Below are 21003 nucleotides of genomic sequence, written 5' to 3'. Positions count from 1 at the left end.
CATATGTCACCAACAGGATTGTCTCATTTGCTTTAGCAAACAACCTTTCATTTAATAGAGGAATAATGGTACTGAAAACAAAATGAACTCTAAAGCTGCAGCCTGTTTAAGTGTTGCAGTGAGCACAGAGATCCACTCAGTGACTCCATGGAGGAGTTTAAGATTTTCAGAAGTAAAAAATTAGACTTATTTCCTGATACAAGTGAATACAGAAGGGCTTTAGGTACCCCAGAAGGTCAAGCTGACCTCGTTTGCTGATTAAAAAGTAGAGACTAAAGACAAGGTAATTTTACCGTATTGGAACATTTGGTGTTAATGATGTGGCAGAGTAATTTGTGATCATAAGATATGCCTGGTGATACAGAATGAAAAGCGGATCATATTAGCCTGTGAGATTAAGAAATGGCTGCAAACTGAATGTACAAAGCATACAGAACAACTGGTGAAAAGCACATTAAGGAAGTTGTTATTTGCAGTTTTACTTGTGATCATTTGGGAGATCAGAACACTTTGGGGGTTTTGTAGTGGTTTTGTTATTGTTGTTAGGGACAAAGAACTCTGCCTTTTGACTTGTTTCTCTGTTTATATAACCTAAAAATATAATAGCTATAGAATGATTGTTTAGAATAAATTGGATGAAAGAATGGGAAGGGATATATCTAATTTCACATATACTGGATCACAGGTTATTAAATGAAATTTTTCCTGACTCTCTCTATGTAAGGCCTTTGTAGGAAGTGAACTATATTTAAAGGTAAGTAAACCCAAACGTTGTATTTTTTTGTTCTGATAGCTTTTAAACCCAGTGATTTTTTACATTTATAAAATTCATCTGGAAGGATCTGTTTAGAAAATATCCAAGACCTTCCCAGAACTGACCACAAACCCTAATTTTATTTAAGCTGAATTAACAAAATATTAAGCTGAATATCAGCTGTAAATATCACTAATAATGTTAGTGAAATTTTCCTAATGAGGTCTGAAATGAGTATTATAATCCTGTTAAATTTGAATTAATTTTTGAAGGGATTTTGTGAAGGTAATAGGAGAGTTGACATTTCACTTCAAATAAAAGGTCCTGTAGGTTCTTGGAGTTATCACTTCTTTCATTTTAGGAACAGAGAAGATATGTTTCCATTGATGTCTGCAGAGCAGCACTGGTCTATAAAAGTTGGTGATGCTGCCTGGTTGAATCAGTCTTTGAAAAAGAAATCCCAGAATAAGATTCCACAACTCTTTTCTGTAAAACCCTTCATGAGGCTACAAGATCTATAGGATGGTACTAATTATGTCATCCTGTTCCTTTAAGATGTTTTTCTCTCTAGATTTATATTTCACCTCTAACCAAACGCAGAAGACTGTTACATATAATCCATGGTCATTTAAGCAGAAAATTGTCTTTAAATGGTTAATTATTTAATTATTGCATACACCATATCCTTGAGGAAACACTGCTGAGGAGAAAAATCAGAGAAGCAAGTGAAGCTTTTTCACTTAACTCCATTCTTAAATAACATTGCTGACTGTTTCCCTTGAATTGAGAAATGAAAATGCAGATGAAAATGTTAGATGAAAATACATTCAGATGAAGGTAAGATTCACATTTTAGTAGTTGATATTTGGTTAGCTTGGTATCACATATAAATAAACATGTAGAAAGAGGCACCTCAAGAAAAGATCTGCTGCTTTGTGAAGAAAGCCAAAATAAAAGAGTGCTATTTGACTTTATTGATCTGTTCTTTCTGTGGAAGGAAACTCCAGAATCTCCCTTATAACCTCTTCCAGGAATTCATGGGTCTGATATTATCTGATTTATTTCCCTTCCAGTGGAGCTAATGCCCTGGTCCCAGACAGCAAGCAGAACCAGAACTGGGATTTGACACCCTGGGCTGGACAGTCCCTGCCATCTGTCTGTCTCATTCCTTTTAGGTAAAGCTCTCTGCAAGCTCATCTGGACAGCTCCAGCACCCCTCAGCACTGCTCAGCACCAGCTGATGACTCCCCTGTTGTCATGGAATTCTTCTGAGGAACGGCAGAGCTTCAGTGGGGAGAGGAGTGCAGGGGATTTACCTGCTATGTGTAGACTGAGCCCTACCAGAGAAGGCTCTGCGTCTCTAACAGGGTTTGATAACAGAAAAGGAACTCAGCTGCCTGGTGGCAGAGCACTATCCTGGCTACTGCTGGTGGAGATGAGCTGGGATAGGAGTGCTCCTTCCTCAGCACCATAAATTATCCTTCCTTGAGAGGTTTGCCAGGCTCCAGATGTGTGTAAAGACACCTTGCTGTCTGAGCACGAGAGAAGCCAATGACCCTGCTAGTGTGGTGACTTTGGGAAAAAGCAGGAAGAGAAATGCAAGCCAGACCTCAGAGAAGGTAGAAAATCTGTTTTGATGGGCCCAGAGCGGCCGAGTGGCTGTGTATTCCAGCACAGAAAGGCTCTTGAGGTTGCTGAAAAGGGAGGACACCCCGATTAAAGACCCCATGATGCAAGGATACAGTGCATTGAGGGGAGATTTCCCAGCAAGCTCCTTTAATTACTGTTCAGTGTTTCTCTGAGTTGTCTCCGCTTTTGAAGGAACACAATTACCTTAGTTTGTAGCCTAATGAAACCTGTCACTGGAGTTAACAAAGTTGTGGTGGTATTTTGAGTATCTTACTTGTAGGATAATGTTTAATTAATTTCAAAGCTTTTGCCAGTTCAAGGTTGTGTTGTAGCTGGCGTGCTTTAAGCACTTGTGCACTAGATTACCATCACAGCATCTTCTGGACTCTACTCCTGAAGGTGGAAGGCTGGGTAAAAAATGAGTGCTAAACTTGGTCTTCTATTCAGTTGGTTCTAAATCAGAGTGTCCTGTGTATAGTCTCACTGGAAAGGAACAAGTGCTCCATGCCACTACTTTAAAAAGTACTTTGGGACATGGACAGCAGCTAATCTTACAAAGGACTGCGCACATGTGATATTTGGGTGAGGGGAAAATATCTTCAAAATCTATAACGGTATTTTACCCTGTCCCTGTCAAAGTCGGTTGCCTGGTGCTCTTTCTTTGCACAGAGAGACGCTGCCCCGACTGCAAATGTCCCAAAAAGGATTCAAGTTACTCTGGAACAGAAGTGGCTCTCACCAGCTAAGCCTGAAGTATTGATTTTCCCCCACTGCAATGGGCTCTGCTTGCCCTTGGGATTTCTGTGCATTATCATAGAATGGGTTGGGTTGGAAAGGAACTTAATGACTAGCTGGTTCCACCCCCTGACATGAGTGGCTTCACTGGAACCAGCTCACAGAACTGGTCTTGTTTGCAGGTAACTGAAAGTGGTCATTCAATTGTCCACCTTCAGACAATATGTTGCTCTGCGAGTCATCCTGCAGTGCAAATACCTAGAGCAACTACAATGCTAGTCCAGTGAGTAACACTCAAATCACTGGTGGTTGAAAATGAAAATGTTTTTTAGGGCAAACACACAGATATCAGCTCATGGTCAGAGGAACCTGTGGGATGACTAATGAGGAAATATATGAAGGGATATGAAAAGCACCAAGTTCAGGGGTTTTTTGCTGAAAAAAGAATTCTGATAAAAGGCTCTTAAAATGTATCTCTGGGGTGTGGCTACTGCAGTTTCTTTAAATGCACCCTGGCCTTTCTCCAAGGGCTCCTGTAGTGGCGTTTACTGTGACAGAAGCATCAATGGGACCATAGCTGTCCCCGGGGAGCATGGACAGCCAAGAAATTGTGGACTGTACTTTGGTACACTTTCTAAGATAAACAGTGGCATGTTTTCATTTCTCATCTTGGTCTAGGGAGGAACAGAGCAGTGCTCACAGATCTGGTCCTATGCAGGACTTACAGGACTGGCTGAGTGCTTCAGTATATCAAACCCCTCCTGTTTACATTTCCTCTATATCTTAGACTTGAAATGCTGTGGGATAAATACAGAACTTGTAAAAATGTCTTTCAAAATAAAGGTGTTTTTTGGGCTGCCTGTGCCTGGGGGCAGTGGGGGACTGGGGGCTTCCATCAGAGATTTCTTTGTGATGTGGGGACATCCCAGTGAGGCGAGGGGAAAGTGAGGAGGAAAGAACTAAAGAGTGGGACTGTTGTGGGTGCCCATCTCCCCCATTCCCCACCCCTGTGCCATTGGGATAGGATAGGAGTCAGGGAGGGAGACATGAAGATGAGCCTGGGGCAGGAGGCAGATAAAGTGATTTGTTACTCATCATTGATCTCTGTACCCATTGGAAATAAACCAGTTTTCACCCAGTCAAATCAGTTTTGCCCATAATAGTGCTTGGTAAGAGATCAATAAATGTTCTCCATGCTTTTAACTTGAACCACAAGTTAATTTTGTCCCCATCTCCTGCTGATGGCAAAAGTCGACTTATCAAGAACAACCAGCTTACAGAACACGTGCAGTTTGTAAAGGGAAAACCAAAACTACACACAGCACTCCAGGGCCGGAGGGATGTCATGAAGGCATTTTATCAGCGTTTTCAAATTCCAGTGTCTGTTACTGATTATGAAGGGAGTGGAAATGGCTCTGTATCTAATGCTGTGAAATGACCATAAATTTCAGTGACAAGAGTTGAATGAAAATGTTTAAATGTGGATTTTCATCTTGGTTGTGCACACGGAAACCTGAGATGATCAGGGAGAATCCTGTCACGTGAAGAGCATTAATTCAGAGATGGAAAAATTGTGAAATAAATCCCAATATTGCTATGGTACCCTACAGGTTGGGAATCAAAAGATTTGACAGTTACAGCTGGGCTAATTGAGACAAGATCTCAAGTGTTCTCAGTCTAAAACTGGGGACTCAGCCAGTGTGGCTTGGGAATTCAGTCTGAAAGCAAATATGTATGGCAATCAATTAGTGACTAATAAAATTATTTCTTCAATTACAGTGGAAGTGGATGATGGAGCTGAGGCAGATGTGACACTAGAAGAGGGAAAAAACAACTAATTTGCCAAATATAATCAAGATATCCCACAAAATGTATAGAAAACAGGGTGATTTTCCTGTGCTGGATCAAAGGTTAAAAAAGTGTTAAAAAAGCCCAATGTAATTTTAAAATCTTTTTGATGTGAATTTGAAGATGAAGTTTCTTAGCTTTTCCTCCACCCACAGGATGCATACAGATGTCTATTCCATAGTAAATGGGGTGCAATTAGTGACTATCCACAACTGAAGACACTAGTGAGCAGGAACTCTGAAGCTTTTCAGATCTTAACTGCATCTGGAACAATATTCTGCTGTGTCTTGCTGATACCCAATTCCCTGCAAAGGAAGAAGATTTTGCGCTCGCTGTTGTGTTTCTCTCATCTCTTTGGTAAGGACCACATGGGGTTTTCCCTTGCCCTGTAGCCTGGGGAATAGTCTGTTTCCTAGGACGAACTGGAAATTTCATCTGAAAAGCTTTTGTTATGTCAGGGCCTTGGGACCTGAGAAGGCCTGCAATCTTTTCTGGTCTCCCAAAGGAGATTTGGAGAGCATATTTTTATCCATTGTAGAGATGTTCGAGGCACATTCTGCAAATCTTACTGCACTGAATGTCTGTTACATGGTTTTAATGGATCTTGCAACCATTTGCAGTCATAACCATTCAGTTTATCATGAGCTATGCTAATACCATGATTTAATCTATATAAATCAAGTAAATACTGATTTATTAAATTTTCTTAGTTATTTATTCCTTGTATGGAAAAGCCATTACGCAGTTAGTATGTTCTAAGACTGGCAATTTGGCTTTATAAATTGCAGATGTCTCAGCTTTATGGTCGGCTCAGAGCAATGTGAGACTCTACTACCCATCGCTGTATTGTTTTCTTTGCACATCTCAACAGCATGATTTGTGGTTTGAGCCCAGGGATGTTCCTGGTTTGTCTGATACCCACAGTTTCTATATTGTGGCTGATTTTCAGTGTTACACAATGCAAGATAGAGTGGTTTGTGTGACTGATTCAGATATCTGCCCTAACACATTTAGTTTAGACTTATCCCATCTACCAGTTTGTATAGGATATGGCATTTGCTCCCTTGAATTTATTCATTCTTTGATTTATAACACAGGCCTGTAATAAATTATCTCAGCGCAGTTGGAGTGCACTGAACTACAGATTAAGAGATGGAATGAGTGGGGAAGGCAGGGACTTCATAAACCAGATTTATGGATTCAAAACTCTTTTTTTGGTTTTGATTCTATAACAGAGGCTAACAAAATGTTATCTTAAGTGTTGCAATGGTGAGGGGGTGGGTTTCCCCTTGCGACAACCTTACTGGCTTAACCAGATTACAGTGTGGCTTATGAAAACAGGACGGGTACAATGGTGTGCCTGAGATATCCTTTAATCCATCCGTAACCATGCGGCCTGAGAGGCAGCATCCAAAGACCAGGGGGAGGGGTCAGGTTAACAATACTTAGGGATTCCTGAGGGCAAGGTATCCAATCCTGAACGCAGGACAGGGACCTGACCTCAGATGTCAAAGGTCTCAAACCAACAGAGAATTAGGGCTTACGAATAAGATTTACTTTGGAATGAGCTAATTAGCATCATTGCAGTGCCCAGCCTCCCAGGGTCTCAGATTTATGCCCCCTATCTCAGTTGGTTTGATTCCCACACTCAAGAACTAACTTTATAACATATTTCAGCAAACTCTTTCCTAACTCTGCTGATCTCATATAATTAATCTAATCTGTGTTTTTTAATAAACATCCTGCAAAGCCTCCAGCAAATGCTGCAGAAAACAGTCTGTTTCATTGTGTTGAAGTCCAGTGCATTGGTGTGTTTATCAAATCTGTTGGTATTTTCTTCCCTGAGACCTTTGTAAAATGCTTTTTTCATGTTGATGTAAGTCCTCAGAGGCAGTGAAAATCCTGCAGCCTCTTTCTGCTGTCCTCTTCCCTCAGGGAGAGTCACTCATTAGGCACTGGTCAAGTATTGCTCAGCAGTGTCTGTTTAGTTCTTAGTCTGCATTCACAAACCAGGCACTGAGCTCCATCTTCTCCCTTACAGGACCAGTATAAGCTGTACATGGCCCTGGTTGCGCAAGAAAAAAGGGAAAAAGTATTTGTGGAGCTAAATGGGAGTGGGACGAGGTGTGCACATATGCCAGCACTTGAACCTCAAAACTACAACACAAGGCTTCAAAGGTTACAAACCCAGGAGAATCTGAAGGTCTGATCAGAAACCTGGAGCACAGGGAATGACAAAAAATACCTTTCTGAGGGGACAATCTCAAAGAGCTTGTGTTGAGCAGAGTGGTTGTGAACTTGGTAAGTAGCAGCGCTGCCCAAAGCCGGGTTTAAGAAGGGTGTTCAGCAGGAGAGTGGGATTCCTTCAGGAGACACAGACTGGGGATCGGAAGCAGAGCCTGACGTCATTCAACAAAAATCAGTTAGAAAGCAAACCAGATAAATAAAAAATACTCTTGTAAGCAAGACGCCTTTGGAACAAAAAAGGGTAGACTTCAGAGAAACAAGATTGATGGGACAAGAGATTCTTCACATTCCATTTCATCTCACAGGTTTAAGTGCAGTAATTTGGCAATTTATTATGGTGATGCATCTCTTGCTGATTATTAAAATTATTGTCAGAAATAATTTCGATTTTAGGTTTATAAACAGGCTGTGGTGAGTTCAGGATGCTCAAGCTCTGAGTTGAATTAATTTGTTTTTATGTAACTCTCAGAGCTGAATTAATTTGTGTCAGAAGTTGGATTCTAGAAAGCACTTATTAAAACTGAGTCAGAAATAATTTCTGTTTGTTTTTCTCAAATATACATTGCATAAAAGAAATTTAATTTTAGTAAATTTATTAGTGTCTCTGCAGAAAAGCAATGGATTGGCAGGTGATCAAAAATTGGTACAATTGTTTAAAAGGTCAAAAACTATAGCACTTAGAGACAAACCATTCTATTGGTCTGGAAAGCTTTTATTAATATGCCCAAATGTATGGTGTATAACCAGGGAAATGAAGAGTCTGCATTTCCCAAGTTTTAGAAACTGCTCTGTGATTTTGACTGAATGAGGTTCCTGTCAGTTCTTCCAGGAGTTACTGGTTAAGGCAAGCTGTTGCAATGGCCCTTTGCTGGGTGTTTTTTTCTCTGTCATGTTTAACTCAGCCATGTCTAAGAGAGCCAAGAAAATAAAGTCCATCTGTACAACAGTACAGTTCTGTACAACGCCTTCATGCAGGCAGTGATCTTATTTAATGCAGGTCACAGTACCCATCCTCATGGTCACTGAAGGACCAGAATAAATGCTGTTTCTCTATCTGAATTTCTCTTTTTCTAGTGACTTGCTATTGTAGCACTTAGAGAAATATACCTGAAGCTTAAAAAGCAGAGTAAGAGAATGAGTTTTTATGGTGTCTTGTCCTGAAGCTGACCTTGGACAGGCCTCATGAAGTGATAGAGCATGGCCTCAGATAAATCCCTATGTTGGTGTTGCCAAGCAGTGATGCTGCAGTGTCTCCCTCAGAACCAGACAACGACCCAGGAAATGCTATTGTGAGGTTTGAAACTGGCCGGGTGTTTTTCCCTTCTTTAAGGAACTGGTATATGCTAATTTCCCTGTTATCAAGTCCATTTGTGGTAGTGCTGGACCATGTGAGCTCTTTCAGTCGTGTTCGTGGAAACCCGCAGCTCCCAAGAAATGGGTTTACATCTCCCTTGTTTGTAATCCTGCAGAGCTCCAAAATGGTTATGAATTTAGGGGCGTTTCCTGTACCTTCCAGTGTGAGCATGGGAGCTGCCTGCTACATATTTAAATGTTACTGCTTCTTTGACATCTGCTTTGACATGAAATGCTATAGATTAATAAGTAATTACTTTTTAAAAAAAATAGCCTAGGAAGGTATTTTATTTAATCCACCAAAAAAATTGCTTTGAAATAAAAAATGTCTTTTTACAGCATGAGGAGTCCATGTTTCAGATGTCTTAATCTGTTGTTCTTTGAAATGTTTACCAAAAAGCTTTCTTGAATAAAGAAAAGGCTATGGGGATTTCAGTGACAAATGGGACACTGCAGTCTGTTCCATGGTGGGATGCACTGAGGGATTGGAAGCCTGCAGAGGAATTGCTGTTGTAATGCAAGGAAAAAAGGAGGTAGTTTCAACAAATTAAAATATAGAGTGGTACAATAAAAAGGACAACAGCACCCAGAGCATGTCAGATATTGCAGTTTTGACTTAAATCCTCAAAGGGAAAAGAAAACACACAAAAAAGGCACCACTGGTTAGCAGTGCACACAATAAAGATTGGTGATTTGGGAAGGAGCTAGATTTGATTCCAGCTTTCCCTTATTACTCTATTGAATTTCCAGGCTTGGATTTAACTTGACCTTATAGTCATTATAGTCTTTTTTCTACAAGTGGCAATACTCAGTTAAAGTATTTCAGAGAGTGTATGAGTTGATGTATTGCTCTATGTTTTATTTTATTTTAAAAACAAAACAAAACAGAAAAAAGCTTTACTCAAATGACTAATTTGTCCTGTAGCAAGTTGCTTTTTCTAATTGAAAACTTTTCTTTTGGGAAAAAAAAAGCACAAGAAAATTTTTGAACCAGCACTATGACTATAATAATAAAGGACTAAGTGGAAATTATAAAGATGAAAAGTTTCTACCCAGCAGGCTACCTAATGTGAGAAATGAAAACATAATTGCCAAGAAGTAATTGGTACTATGAGATGTATAGAATTCCAGTCATATAAAATTATAGAATCACATAATCATTGAATGATTTGGTTTGAAAGGACCTAAAAGGTCATCTTGTCCCACTCCCAGCCATGGGCAAAGATACTTTCCACTACTCCAGGCTGCTCCAAGCCCCATCCAACCTGGCCTTGGACACTTCCAGGGATTCAGCCACAGCTTCTCTAGACAGACTGTGCCAGGGGGTCTTCACCCTCCCAGGGAACGATTCTTGCCCAATATCCCATCAAACCTAGCCTTCTGGCAGGGTGAAAATCTGGATAAATTATTTATGCCTTTTTTTGAGTCCAGTAGTGTTGCCATTGCCTCAAGTGCTGCTGGAGATGAGCTCTCTCAGAACAGGTAGTTGGAATAACGTAATTGAGTACATTCAGAATTACTTTATTGTGTGCAAAACCCCAAGTAATCATGCTGAGTCAGGTCTGTGATGCCTTTCACCTGCCTTTTTACCTGAAATGAGCTGATGGAGATCCGTGGGGGCAGAGCAAAGGCTAGGAATATGTTGGGGGGATGGCAGTGAATGGTTGGTTTGTAGAAAATGCTATGGAAGTTTGACTGATCTGTAGCACATGTTTTTGGCAAAGTGCCCTGGTTTTCCTACAGAGCTGGCTCCATAATCTCTCCAGGAAGTGAGTTTCCCTTTATTTCTAGATGTAGCTTTCTAGAGAGCATGAAAGTGCTTTTTTTCAGTGAAAATACTTCAAGTGTTACACTACGGCCTGAGTCATGGTATAGTGTTGTACTTAATTCCATTATTTCCAGTTGTATAACTTGCCTTCATGCAATTGTATTGCTTATAATGAATGTTCTGTAATTATAAATGGTGTTTAGGCAATCCTTCCAAAAATATCTACTTTTCCCTCTTTGTGTCAAATTTACATACCCACCTCTGGCCATTGAATTAACCATAGAATTCTGTGAGAATTCTCAGAAATATATTCCAGGTTCTCATAGAAAGATTGACATGTTTTACATATTTTAATTTAAACAGTTTTTTAAAGCCAGTGTCATTTAATTGTTTCCCCTTTGTAGTTCCAATTTTAAGAGAATGGGGATTCCTAAAGTAAAGAAGCTAATTTCTTTTTGCCTTTTAACCATTTAGCTACGAGGAATGAAAGAAATACAGATTTGAAGGGTTTTCTGTAAGGAAAAAAAGAACAGTGAAATGTCACAGCATGGCAATGATGCTAATTACAGAGGCAGTAGAGAAAGGAAATGTGTCAAATTAATAAATAAATTTGCATATATTTGATTTTGTCGTTTGTGTAAAAGAGTGCAATAGTGAAAGCAGTATCCTGCAGCAATATTCCCTTCAATCTGCCACTGGGAAACAAAGCTGGAGCTCTCCAGGAGTCCTGGGTCAGAACTTCCTTCTCTGAGATACCCCTGATGTAATGGACAGAAGGAGAGTTACAAAGAAATGCCTCCCAACATCTCTTTTACCCTCTTCACTTTGCTGCAGTGCTCTGTGCACACGTGGGCAATGTGCAGATACTACACAGGACCTGCCAGAGTTCTCACCACAATATGGTCACAATGTATCACGTACAAAAGGCATGAATACGGCAATTGTGTGGAATAAACAATAAGTGTGTGCCATGTGTTTCAGCGTAAGACCGAATGATTCATTCATAGTCCAGTAATGTTGGCAGTAAAATATGATTACTGAGGGGATGTTATGGATTTAATTCTATACTTATTAAGGTAGCAGAAACATAGCATTAAGTGCCTTACATGTCTGTAATTAACTTTTAGGTTGGTTTGGGTTACTCATGTTCTACCTTTCTGTAATTTGTGTGGGATGTAGATGGTTCTGTTACTCTGGAGATGCTCTGATCAATGCAGGTAAAGCTGGTGGTGACTGAGGAGGTCAGGTAGTTCAGGCTCTTGCCCCAGCAGGAGCAATTAGACCTCAACCATGCCTGACAGTTCATTAGCTTGCCTGTTCTTCAAACCCTCCTGTGGCAGAGATTCCACTCTTCCTTGGCAATTGATTTCTGTGCTGAGCCGCAGATAGAAAGATTTTGCTAAAGTCTGAACAAAATTTTCCTTGCTGCAGTTTAACCCTTCTTGTCCTGTCCTTGTGATGAATAGTTTTGTCCTCTTCCCTTGAGAGAAATTTTCCACAATGGAAAATTGTTGTCATGGAAGCTTCACGGCATTTTTAATTTAAAACAATCACAGAACCCTCAGTCTTCTCTTATGGGTCAAGTTTTTTAGTTCACTGAGTCATTCTATTGCTTTTCCCTTTATGTTTTAGAAGCGACTGGAGTTACTGGCCAGTTGGGAAGCCTTAGCAAAGCCACAGTAGTTGACAGCTAATGGATTCCTGGACTCATGGAATAGTTTGCTCTGGGAAGGACCTTAAAAAGCCCATCCCATTCCTGCCAGGGACAGGGACATCTTCCACTAGCCCAGGGTGCCCCAAGCCCCATCCAACCTGCCCGTGGACACTGACAGTGATCCAGGGGCAGCCTCAGCTTCTCTAGGCACCCTGTGCCAGGGCCTCCCCCGTCTCACAGGGAGGAGTTTCTCCCTAATATCTCACCTAAATCTGACCACCTCCAGGCTTTTCCTACTTGTTTTGTCACTACTTTCTCCTGTGAAAAGTTCCTCTCCAGCTTTTTCCAGCTGCTCCAGAGGCTAGCAGAAGCAGGGACAGGTACCTGTGCTGGGGAAAGGACAGGCACCTGCCAGGTGGGTGCTGGCTCAGAGGACAAGGCAGAAGAGGCAGCTCACAGCAGTCCTGTGTCCAGCCAGGGACAGCAGCTTCCCTTTGTGGGAAGGCCCACCTATCCCCTTACCCAAACCACTCTGCAGCCTAAGGATGAAAAGTACTCTGAGGGGGGGGTAATTTTCCCTTAGAAAATCATGGGTGTGTAATTTCCATCAGTTAATGTGACAAGTACAACTCAATCCACATACTCCATAGTTTTAAAATGTTCCTGGTTTATTATTTTCTAAAGCTAGGGCATATTCTAAAAGCATTAGTTAGGACAAAATATTGGCAGATGAAAAGTGCCAATTGCAGATTTTTTCATGCACATGAAAAGCGGAGATGGGTCAAGATTATTTCAGTAGAACCTTGGTACAGAGAGGCTACTTGGTTTAGTACACTGGTTGGGTTGGTGCCTGTTCCTCCTGAGCTCCTGTGTTGAGAAGCCAGGATCTTTCTTCTGTTTCCTGAGCTGAGGTTTTCCAGCGTCTTGCTGGAGGCCCTCTGAGGTCAGTGATGATGAGTTCCAGTGGTACTTTGTGCCCCATCTGTTTCTCCTTCAGTGAATCCACTTCGGGGCATTTGTTTCATTTGGAATTGAACAATCCTTGCACACAGCAGGAACAAATGAGTAGCCTTGACAATCTCTTTCTGATGTCTTTAGCATCAGATTTCTTAAGATTAAAAAGTAGATGAAAACCAATTCAGTGACAGAAGGGAGGACTATCGTCTTTGTAGGTTTATTTACAAAACATAATTTCCCCCCTTTGCTAACTATTAGCTTGAAAGCAGGAGAAATTCAGATTGGGACCATTAGAGACAGGTTACTGATCAGTTGTTCTCAGAAGTTTGCTGCAAACACAGCCACAGGATGCTTGCCTCGGCAAGCAGGCCAGGGAAGGGAGAATTTTGATGAAAGGTGTTGGTTTTTGTATTTTCCAGAGCGATGCAGTTTTACAAACAGATCAGTCAGCATCTGAAGAGTCAATGTGCAGTGAAGTTCCTCTCAGCTTCCCCAAAACCTGTGTTGTAGATATGCTCTTCTTAGGGAAATTAATAAAGGGTGGGCAGGGCAGTGGTGGAAAGGGGAAAATCAGAACCAAAAAGCCTAATCCTCAGTGAAATAATAAAGCTAAACATTGTCTCACCATAAATATAATTTAGATATGCCCAAAGACAAGGTCTATATTTTTCATTTTAAGTAGATCCAAGATAGTCCTGCTTTATTCATCCATCTGACACTTAATGGTAGCAAATACATGAGCAATCCATGCTTTAACCTCTGAGGTCCTCAATCCATCCTCACCTATCCACATCTTCCAGCACCTCAGTATAATCCAGCACCCCAAATCTGTTTTGCTGGGTAAGTGCAGGAGCCCGCCTGGCCCATTTCTGTAAGAGCTGAGCTTTTATTGTTCTGTGTTGCAGCTTTAATGCTTCTTAAATTGAGTTTTTAGAGGGTGAGCACTGTCATCCCTCGACTGCTGGAATGGGAAGTGTTTGCTCTGTGGAAGCGGTGTAGAAAATTAAAGGGGGATATTATGTAGGAGAGGAATGTAGGAGATGGAATGTAGGAGAGGAAGCTTGTTGAAGACACAATAATGGTTTCTGTTCTCAGGCATGACTGCTGCCAGTTAGCAGTGATTTAGGTTGGAATTCTTTTTCATGATGTTCACACCAGTCAGGTGGTCTGCAGGAAGGACTTGGAACAAAGTCATTCCAGAAAAAAACTGAGAAGCAGTCTATAAATAACCAAAATCACTGCATAACTCATGAATCATTTGGATGATCCCTTTCATCTCGCTGCATGTTTTCCCACTTGGTTTTCATCGATAGGAAAATCAATGCTTCTATGGAGTCTTGATCTAGAATATTTCACAGGAAGGTCTTAGAGAACAATTTGTTTTTAAATGAAATAATGTATCTGTTTTATTTAGCTCCCTGTCCAGCAAATCGCTTAACATCTCAATTTCATTTTGACTACTCAAACATTTAGAGTTCTCTGTGTTGCTGCTGTATCTGGTTGAACAGATCTTTAGCATATGATCAGTTCCTTTGGTTTGCCTTCTTCCTTGCTTTTCTTTCCTCTCTTGTGCAAAAAGTCTTCTTCCTATTTTAGCTGTCTTGGTTTCCTGGGTCCAATACATGAGCTTTTATGTTGGTAACAGGGTCCAAAAAACCTAAAACCACTTTACATTGGTTATATTTTGCATAGAGACAATGGATTTACAGCAGCAGGTAAGGGTTAGGATTTCAGGGAACAGCTGTCTGACAGAAGCAGAAAGGGATTACTCGTGGTACAAAATGAGCATGAGATGAGAGAGCAAAATAAATTGTTTGGAATGGTTCTATGCGGCATTTCTGGATCACCCTTTAGGAAAAGTCACTGCTCAAGCTGACCTTCAAAACTGTAATCATGGGTTAATTAATCAAGGCCAACACACAAAGGTACAGATGTATCCATAATTATGATACAAGCCTTGATTTGATTTGTTAAGTCTGATATGTCACTGATGTGCTTAGACAGTTACTTGTAAAGGGGGATCACTTCCCCCTGAACCCAAAACTGACCATCTCTCAGGTAGCATCAGTTCCATTGTAAATAATTGAGAAAGGTCTAGGGAGATTCAAAACACAATTATCTTAAATCTGCATTAAAAATGAAGCAGCCTTAAAAAGTTAGACAGGCCTTTATGTTGTTAATACTTATCCATTACATAGACAAAACAGGTTTAATCACTACTATACTAATTTCTACTGGTGTAACTTCTTAAATGCAAATTAAGTACCCTAGATCTGATGTTATTCTTTTTTTAATGAGGAGAAAGGAATTCTCTGACGATGCACTTCTTTCTCCCTCCAGAAGGAATCTTGAGAGAGGGGAGACAATAAGTAAAGCAGCTCTGCAGAGTAGAGGGAATAAAATGTTCTGCATGTGGTTTGTAGACAGGACATAGTGTTTCGAGGGATTGCAGCGGGAGGACGTGACATTAGGGACACTAATGAGAATGGAGGAGGAACCTGGTTGGAGAAGGCAGAGAGTAGGGAGAACACCTTCAGGCAGAGATATGGACAAGGTCACATCGTAAGATCACCTTTCTGACCTGTAGTGGCAATTCCGTGACTAAAGTGTTTGGATTGTGACCGATGTACGTACTATGCAGAGAATGAAGAAGTGTCTGTGCACATGTGTGTGAATGAAAACACAGATGGGACAGAGTTGGGGTTTAGAAATGAAATTATGCTGATTTGTTTCATTGTGTTAAGCCCATGAATATGGCAATTTTAAATTCCTTCTCTTCTCTTCTCTTCTCTTCTCTTCTCTTCTCTTCTCTTCTCTTCTCTTCTCTTCTCTTCGTGGTTACTGCATAGAGACAGGTCCATCCTTCTCCCTCAGGATACTCTGTCATGAATGAAAAGTTCCTACTATAACTTAATTATAGAATATAATTATAATTATAATTATAGAATCATAGAAACATGGAATCCCACGCTGGTTTGTATCATAAAGCCCATCCAGTCCCACCCCCTGCCATGGGCAGGGACTCCTTCCACTATCCCAGGGTGCTCCAAGCCCCAGTATCCAGCCTGGCCTTGGACACTTCCAGGAAGCCACAGCTTCTCTGGGTATGCACTGTTCCAGGACCTCCCCACCCTCACAGGGAACAATTTATTTCTAACATCTGATCTCAACCTACCCTCTGGCAGTTAAAAACCATTGGCCCTTGTCCTCCCATGTAAATAGTCCCTCTACCTCCTTTTTATCTGCGCCTTCAGACACTCCAGAGCAGGAGGGCTCCAGCCCTTGGAGTATCTCCCCTGTAACAAGACAGGTCTCTGTCTGTCTTGTGCAGTGAGCCCAGAGCTCAAAGCAGCACTCAAGGTGAGATCTCACCAGGGCAAAGAAAAAGGGGAGAATCACCTCCCTCTACCTGCTGGACACTTGAAGCTTTAGAAATGCTAATGCGTGAATATTTGGTCATTAGTTGCATATGTCCATGACAGAAAAGTGCCCTGAATTGCTTGTTAGCTAATCCTGAACCCAGTATTATTTGTTTTTCTTTATATCCTTGATGCCTCACTGAATGAAAAAAATGCAGATTGAAAGTGCAGATTGTGAAAAAAGGCCGAGGAACACGGAGGGCCCTACAAAAGTGTTTCAAAGACACCCTGAAGCCAGGTATTGGTGCACACACATACCTGTGTTTCCCCTTCCCTCACTCTCACTCCCTGTATCTCTTGAAGAATGAAGCAGGCCAGCCTTTCTGATTCTTGCTTCTGCTCTTCTGCAGACAAAAAAAAAATATATATATGGAGGTGATTTCAGCAAAAAGAAATGTCAATTTGGGATATTTTTATCGATAACTCCTACATCTCTGAAAAGCCTCTGGGACCAGCTCCTTAACTAAACAAGTCTCTGTTTTATTTTCTGTAATTGTTTGTTCAGTTTCCCCTAACCCAAGGTTCCCCAGCTGGCCTTGGCAAGTGCTCTGGCCTCATTCAATAATCGATAGGAAAGAACAGACACCTCCTGAGGATGGCTCACATCATCCTCAGGTAATTGTCTAAAAGTGCTGGGCTGAGTCACCTCTGGTGGTATTTGTCTCTTTGCATCAATTATAGCAAGAGTCCGGGTGACTAGTTTAAACTGGTTGATTAGAGATCAGTCCTCATCTCGGATAATGCTTCAAGAGGGTGGATTCCCATAGTGTCTGATCTCCCAGCATTTTGGGAAAGCACCCTTCCTGAGCTTCAGCAGTGGGTTAGATCGGCCTCTTGTCTAAGCCTCTTCCAGGTGCTTCCTGCGCTCCCAGCTCTCCCAGCTCCCTGTCAGCTGCACTCACTGTGGCATTGCACTATGCAGGGCAAATAGATAGAGTTCCACAAGTTGTGGTGGAACTTCATATCCCAGCTGTTCCTCTGCTGCTTCAGCGTATCTGCTTTGCTTCTGTCTTCCTCCTCCTGGATTCCCTCTCTCTAATGTTCTCACAGATAGTGTTTGCAAGCTACTCATGCAGCTGTTGGATCAAACTGACCCTTTTCCCTAACTCTGTAGGTGAATTTATACCACTTTACTGCAGCCAGTGTACAGTCAGATGCTTGCTCTGATCCAGCAGTCTGCATTCCCTGAAGATCAGCAGCAGAGGTATCACATTATCTGATCTCTGTTCTGACCTGGAGGACAAAGCTGGTGTTGTCTACAAGCCTGGAGGGGAGAAGCTTGAGGCTGACCTGAGACCTTCCATCACCTGAAGGAGCTACAAGGAAGATGGAGAGAGATTCTCTACAAGGGATGGAGTGACAGAACAAAGGAGAATGGCTTCCCACTGCCAGAGGGCGGGATTAAATGAGATATTAGGAAGAAACATGGTTTAGTGGAAGGTGTCCCTACACACAGCAGGAATGAGATGGTCTTTAAGGTCCCTTCCAACCCAAACCATTCTGTGACTCTGTGATTCTATGGCTCTTATATGGCCAGGGAGATGAGGATTGTGCCCTATGTGTTCATCTTTCAGGAAGGGTCCGTATGGAACACTTTGCCTCTCCTCTTAAGGAGTGCAGGCTCAGTGCAGAGCAGTGGTTGAGGAAAATGCCCTTCTCCTCTTTTGTCCTAATCACAGAGACACCCCAAGTCATGAACCTGCAGCCAGCTGGAGCAGCCATTGATGCTGCTGACAGCCTCAGGGGAACTACAGGAAAGGGACATGCAAACAGCTTTTGTTCCCTCTCTCTTACATTTTCTGATCTCCTTTTTGATGCAGGCCCCAGAATATTTGTGAAGGGACTTGCTTTCAGGGTTTGTTGGAAAGGCATTCTTTGTGCCCACAGGAGCTTGTCCAGCAGAACATTGTTAATTGTTTCCAGTGACCTGCTCTAATTGTAATGACCCACAGTAACTCTGCTGAAGGTGACACCAATTGTGTTTCTGCTGGACCACACTTCAAAGGTCTGTTCAGATAATTTGTTTTCAACTCATATGATGGATAAAACATTCTCAGATGAGTTTTTCCTCACTCTGGGTTTTGGAAACTGGACAAACACAAAAAAGTCAGCCAAAAGAAGTCACATTGATAGCGTTGAAGACACATAATGACAGAATGATTATATGCAGGTGCTTTATTGAAGAGCTCTGGGAATCAGGGGTGCAGACCCAAATCTGACTCCAGCAGGGATCTGAGATGGACATGTTTTTATACCCTTTTCGTTATATAACTATATATTAATTATTAAACCCATATTGTTCTATTGTATACATTGATCTTATCCAAGCATATATTCTTGTAATTTTCATTAGGCCCCCCCCAAATATTCTTTCTCATGATTCTTGTTATGATTACATCATTTCTCATGATTCTTATTATGATAAAACAATAATAATATTCAATTACCAAACAATCGTTACATTTAACAATCATATCATTTATCATATGACGATTATGTAGGTGTAGCTTTACATGATCTAGAAATAAACAAAGCTCAATATTCGTTCCCAGGACCCAGTTCCCCTTCCCAGGCCTACCAGACCCAATCTTCCTTTCCACCCTCCTGAATCTATTGTATGCAATTCCCATGATTTTTAGAAACATTTTAACCCTATGTTATCAACACAGTCCTTGTGGTAGATGTTTATCATCAAATATTGCCAGGTACCACAGCATCAGCTCCTTCTGGTGTGTCTTGATGTATCAAAATTTGCCTGGGCCAAAATAATAAAATCAGATTTCTAAATGCACTTTGTTTCTATGTGCATTATCTTATAAATCAGTTTTATTTTGTTCTTGATTTCATCCTGCTGCAAAACACAAAGAAAGCACTCAATAAATGAAATTGCATCTGTCTGATTCCAAATATCTGAGTAATACTAGAGGTCTTCAGTTTGAATATATCTATTTCTGATAGAAAGGTTTTTCAAGCCTTTCCCCAATAAATTCTGACTGTTATTTTAGCACAGATAAATCTCTCAAAATAGGATTGCTAGAAAAATCCAGTAGATCAGTATGACAAACCCAATGTACTTCAAGAAATAATTTTTTTACCCAGAAAAAACAAATATCCAGTGCAGTGCATGTGATCCAAAAGGCAAGAGGAAGGAATTATGTCCCATGAAGGAAAAATCTACCCTCAGCTAACGCATACATTCCTTAGTGGCATCACTTGCCTTTGTAAATTTGGACTTGGGGGACCATAAAACCCTGATCTAGGTAGAGTGAATTTTCTAACGAGAAGAATATAATTCAAATTCTGAATATTTTCACCAGTGTATGTAATAATATATCAGCTTGCAATATTTTAATTACTTGGTAAGAAATAAAAGGAAGAGGATTAGCTACTAAATTTGTCAGAAATGTATTCCAAATAAATACCAGGAGAGAAAAGGGAAAAAAAAAGATTGAATTTTGTGTTTTTCCACAGCAAATGTGCAGTAAGTTCTATCAGATTTACAAGTTACTCTTCTATTCTGGAAGCAGAACTGTTAATCTTATGAAGGCAGGAGATTAGGTAACACAGAAGCATTTTCTGAGCAATTTCAGGCACACATTCAGGGACATTCTGATGTTGTGCCTCTTTTTTCCGGTACATTTTTGTTTTGAAGTCCGTTTATATTTATTTCGTACTTCTCTTCATGTGTATATATTAAGATCATAGTAAGCTGGGAATTCTTCCATCATAAAGGTTGCAATTTTCTTTACTAGCATATTCTTCAGTGTCTTAATTATTTGAGAGTGTTTTTTTAAGAAAAAGAATTCTGTAGCATCTTAAAATTTGCTCAAAATCCAGCTTTTACAACCTTAATTTTCTTATACAATTTTTTTCTCAGTTCAGGAAGAAAAAAGTGTCATATAAGTTCTCAGATGTCACCTGGCTAAATCCCCTTGTGAACTGAAGGCTAAATATGAAAAAAGCAAACCAAAGTGCAGAATCAAAGTGTACCTGTTTCCCATTTCAACATAAATACCTTTTCTGCTGAGAATACACTCTTTTCAGCTGGAATTTAAAGTCTCTGTTGCTTTGTTTTCAACTTATCTACTCTCAGAGCATAATGAGGCTGTGCAAAACTGAGTGATTTAGCCTCAGCTGGAGATGATAAAGGCAAAAAGAGTTCTTATTTCCTATTAAATAATTTCTGTAACTGGGCAGTAGAGCTAATGCAGGACAGCAACTGATAGTAGGCAAAATTCTTTACTTTCTGAATGTGTTTTCTGAGAACTTCTGTGTGGTCAGAGAAGGTAAACTGGGCCTAGATTTCCCTTGATGAATATAATGCACCTTCTGATAGTTCAGTGTTGCTCATGGAATACAGCTTGTTTAATGTATATAATTCTAAATGAGCAAATTTTGGGTCAAAATGTGAAATTTTGAAGAGCACTGACAGAAGAACTATCTGTAAAAATGTATTAGTATTAACTAGAAAAAGAAGGGGCAAAAAGAGGAACATGAGATAATGCTCAAGCAATTTTGCTTGATGTTTTCTGACAAAATGTGATAAACCTAGAAGTAATTATTTTCTCATAAACTCTTCTTGAATCTCTTACACAGTGTAACCACAGACATTTGCTCATGGTTATTCTCCCTGGGCAAT

General features: G+C 40.6%; 1 long non-coding RNA gene across 2 annotated transcripts in view; it reads left to right on the top strand.

Annotated features, from left to right (window-relative positions):
• LOC148222957 (uncharacterized) overlaps nucleotides 1–21003 on the top strand; it is a 451561-nt gene that overhangs the window by 331271 nt on the left and 99287 nt on the right. For both annotated transcript variants that reach the window (XR_015805067.1, XR_015805068.1), the window contains exon 8: nucleotides 1930–7267. This is a non-coding gene — a long non-coding RNA (uncharacterized LOC148222957). The remainder of the gene's footprint in view (nucleotides 1–1929; nucleotides 7268–21003) is intronic.

Source organism: Sturnus vulgaris, chromosome 8, assembly GCF_052056855.1.
Source record: "Sturnus vulgaris isolate bStuVul1 chromosome 8, bStuVul1.hap1, whole genome shotgun sequence".
NCBI classification, from domain to species: Eukaryota; Metazoa; Chordata; class Aves; order Passeriformes; family Sturnidae; genus Sturnus; species Sturnus vulgaris.
Note: the sequence above shows the minus strand (reverse complement) of the source record. Positions and strands in the feature narration are given on the sequence as shown.